Source organism: Salvia splendens, chromosome 15 (genome assembly GCF_004379255.2).
Source record: "Salvia splendens isolate huo1 chromosome 15, SspV2, whole genome shotgun sequence".
NCBI lineage: Eukaryota > Viridiplantae > Streptophyta > Magnoliopsida > Lamiales > Lamiaceae > Salvia > Salvia splendens.
This window is the reverse complement of record NC_056046.1, coordinates 17,869,314-17,873,550: the sequence shown is the minus strand read 5'-3', so window position 1 is coordinate 17,873,550 and position 4,237 is coordinate 17,869,314. Positions and strand designations below refer to the sequence as shown.

At 45.1% G+C, this 4,237-nt stretch overlaps 1 pseudogene; it reads left to right on the top strand.

Annotated features, from left to right (window-relative positions):
* The first annotated feature begins 444 nt into the window (after nucleotides 1–444).
* Nucleotides 445–2,461, top strand: LOC121766798 (annotated as a pseudogene).
* Nucleotides 2,462–4,237: the final 1,776 nt, after the last annotated feature.

Below are 4,237 nucleotides of genomic sequence, written 5' to 3'. Positions count from 1 at the left end.
TGAATCGAGCCCCGTCGAAAATTGCAGACAAGAATAACAGATCTAGATTCATAATTATATTGCAAGTTGAGCACGTAATACACAACGGAACAAAATCTTACTTGTTGTTGTGTTTTCTTCTACGATTGTGTCTACGATTGTGTCCTGCAAGTTGAATCCACTACTATCGAGGTCCACGTTTATTCTGATCCGATGCAGGAACAATTCCTCGGTACAATCGTTCTTTAGAGAAAGTTAGGAAATCTCTTGTGAACATAGCGCCGCTTTTCTCTCTTAGAGAATTAGGTTTTCTGTCTTCTCTACGATAGAGCATATATATAATAGAATAATTGTAACATTGGACCAAGTCCAATAGAATTATTTCCTATTAATCTAATCTAGCCCATTAATCTTTCACCTTCCAGTTCTATAAATATTTCAGTTTTCCACTGTCTTGTTCAGAAAATGAAGCAGCATTTGTGTGTGATCGTTTTCCTTGTTCACCTGCAACAAAAATGGCTTCTTGCAAATGCAGACATGTTCAAAAGAAGCAGAGGAGTCCATTTCATGCTCCACGGCTTCAACGCCTACTGGCTCATGTACCAAGCCTCCGACCCTTCTCAGCGCCACAAAGTCTCTACCGCCTTCCGCCAGGCTGCCTTCCACAGCCTCACCGTCGCAGCGACGGCGACTTCCGTGTTAGAAGTAATCGCCAAGTTGATCAAGCTGCGGATCACAGTCGTAATGGTCAAGTTGATCAAGCTGCAGATCATGGTCGTAATGGCCAAGTTGATCAAGCTGTAGATCATGGCCGTAATGGCCAAGTTGATCAAGCTGTGGATCATGGTCTCAATCCATTGGGCCTCACTGTACGTTGCTTGGATGTGAATGAGACAAGGAGGATTAAAGCACGTGCTGTGCGAGAAGAGCCAATGGTTAGCCTCACACGAGCTGAAGCCGAGGACAAGCCAAACAAGACAGCTAAGATAGATGACCACATTTGTACTCGGAGAGACGTGGTGATGTGTGGATTAAAGAAGAAGGGAGTGTGTCAGAGTTAGTTTTGATTAATGTTGTTAAAGTATGATTAGTCTTGTACTATGGAGATTAAGGATAGATTCTAGATTATTCTAATATGGTGTATATGTAATCGGATCTGGCTGTAAGTTCCAATCAATGAAAATTCTCTGAGTATTCTCCATAATCCTTGTTTTCAGTATGAACTCGTTTATTCTTTTTCTTGGTTTTATTGCAAGTTTTCATGCCGCCCTCTGCAGCCATACCCGGGCTCCTACAATGAGCAAATGTTCAAGGTCTCTCTCCTCTCTCAAAAAAAAAATTCTGTGTGTGTGTTTTGTGTTGGCATAGAGACTGCGTGGCTAGTGTCTGAGTCCGTCTTTTAAATTTATGGTTGTTGATTTTATTATTGTTTTTGAAGGGGCTGGATTTTGTAGTGGCAGAAGCAAGGAGATATGGGATTAGGCTGATATTGAGTTTGGCTAATAATTATGAGAGTTTTGGTGGGAAGAAGCAGTATGTGAATTGGGGTAGAAGCAGAGGACAGTATCTCACTTCTGATGATGATTTCTTCACAAACTCTATGGTTAAAGGCCTCTACAAGAATCATATTATTGTATATTAACACACTCATTATTTCTTGTTTCTAGCAAACTCAAATCAAGATTTTATCATGGTCCGTGTTTTTTGTTTTTTTTTTGTTTTCCAGAGTGTGCTTAACAGATATAATGCATTCACTGGAGTGATCTACAAAAATGACCCAACAATCATGGCTTGGGAACTCATGAATGAGCCAAGATGCACCTCTGATCCCTCGGGCAGAACTATTCAGGCATGGATAATGGAGATGGCTTCTTATTTAAAGTCCGTAGACAGAAACCATTTGGTCGAAGCCGGATTAGAAGGCTTCTACGGCCCATCATCGCCTCAGCGAAGCAGATTGAATCCAGTCTCCAACATTGGGACAGACTTCATTGCAAACAACATGGTTCCCGCGGTTGATTTTGCAACAGTGCATTCCTATCCCGACCAATGGTACGTTACTACTAATCGAAACTCGCTTGTAATTAAGTTGTAATGTATAATGCATAGTTTGTGACATTTTGTTGTTTTGTGTGAGTAAAAGGCTATCAAACACAAATGATCAGAATCAGGTGTCTTTCATGAGCAAATGGCTTGACACACACATCCAAGATGCTGAGCGCGTTCTGCGGAAGCCTATACTGATCGCGGAATTTGGGAAATCGTGGAGAGACATGTTCAGCGGTGGAGCTGCTGGTGGAGGTCTCTTCTGGCAGCTGCTGGCCCCGGGCATGGATAACTTCGGAGATGGGTACGAGATCATCCTGAGCGACAAGAGGCAGAGCTCGACTGCAAACCTGATAGCACAGCAGGCTCTCATAAACTGTACCAGATCAGAAAGTGGTTTTGGAGAAGCATCAAAGGGAGACACATCCACAACTGATTACTGACTCTCTATCTCTAGTCTTGTCTCTCTTTCTTTGGGATGGATCAAGGATGATGGTGTTCATCCAGGAGGGTATGTTAAGCAAGAACAAGAGATAGATATATGATACGATTATTATTATTATTATTATTATTTAGTTAGTTAATTATGGATTTGCATATCTTTTTCATATCTTTTGTCTTGCTCATTAAGTTATTATCCACTATTATAAATAGTGGACATTGTTAGTCATTTTGATCATTCAAGAAATAAAATACTTCTTTTACGCAATTTAACATTTTTTTCTCTCGTGCACAAAGCACGAACCCTAGAATTCGACGCCGGATTGATCGACGGGCAAAGCTCCCGCGACGTTCGACGCGATTTCCTATCGTTAAGGAAGTTCATCCTTAACAAGTGGTGCATTCATTGAGAGCTCTTCCTCCGAATCGCTGTCTACATGTCGTACGACTACACCGGATATCAACTCCGGCAGGCGGATTACCACCTATGGCAGCCCGTACCTCAACCCCTGCTCCATCCGATCAGAGCGTTAGATCAACAACCATCATATCCATATCCACATGATGGGAGACTCCACCCACAACACCATCCCTACCCACTTCCTGGGACCCGCCATGGCTGCACCAGGAAACTGCGTATCAGTAACCATCGTCCTACGAGACAGATTTGTACTCGCCACCATCGCCCTCTTGTTGGGACCCGCCAAGGTTGTGCACGCAGCAGGGATACTCTTAGCCTTATCAACCGCCTCAACAGCCACACCACACCGCGCTCAGACAACCCACTAGCTGGGATCCACCTGCCTACTGGGAGACAACGGGACAACGCCCCTTCCACGAGGTCTCGGCATACGATCATCCGCTGCCCCCCAACCATAACTCAGGATGGAATCAGCCCGCGCTGCAGCCACCTTGTCTAGCCACCACCACGGCACATCCGACTCTCGCACAACTTCAACAATTGTTGGAAGCGTGCTACAGGATGGAGTCTCGCCTTGTTGCAGCCGACCGACGCATTGACAACATGCTTCCTCCCGAGCTGCCTGAACCTGCGCAGCCCTACGGCTCCCAAATTTTCAGGTTTGGGGACCTCGTTCAACACCTTCCTCCATCAGGAAATAGTAAGGCTTCGCCGGGGCCATCGGGTTTAGCCCCCTACGACTCATTGGCTCCGCCGCAGCAGTCAAGTACAACACCACCACCCTTTTTGCTGCTTCACGATACCACCCTCGAGCCGCCGCCACCGCCGCCGTTGATTCTTGATTGTGATCGAGTTGAGGAAGGCTTTGCTAATTCTACCAAGAAGATTCCCGATTCTTCAGCTGGTTTTGGTGGAGTTGAAAAAGTTGAGAAGATGGAGAAGTCCAGTTCGGATTCCGCGCGCAAAGAGAAACCTGTTCAAGGTTGCGTATAGATTGAGTGCTCGCGACGATTGAATGCTTCTCGAATCAAGATTCTCCAAGCCCAGATTGATTTGGGTGATTCTATTGTGGACAACGCATCGCTGAAATTATTGAGTGATTCATCTCATGTCAGGGTTGTCGCAAGTATGAATCATCGATCAACATCGCTCGACGCCGATGCCCGGTTGATTCCTCCGCAAAATGACACTCTATGCTTGAGCATTCATGGACGCATTGATGCAGGGAGACGCTCAAGTATTCGGTGTATGTTTGACCCAGGAGGATTCCTCGACAGTCATCGTTGCTTCATGGTGCCCACCTTGAGGACAAGGTGGATTTCAACCGTGGGGTAGTTGATACGATTATTA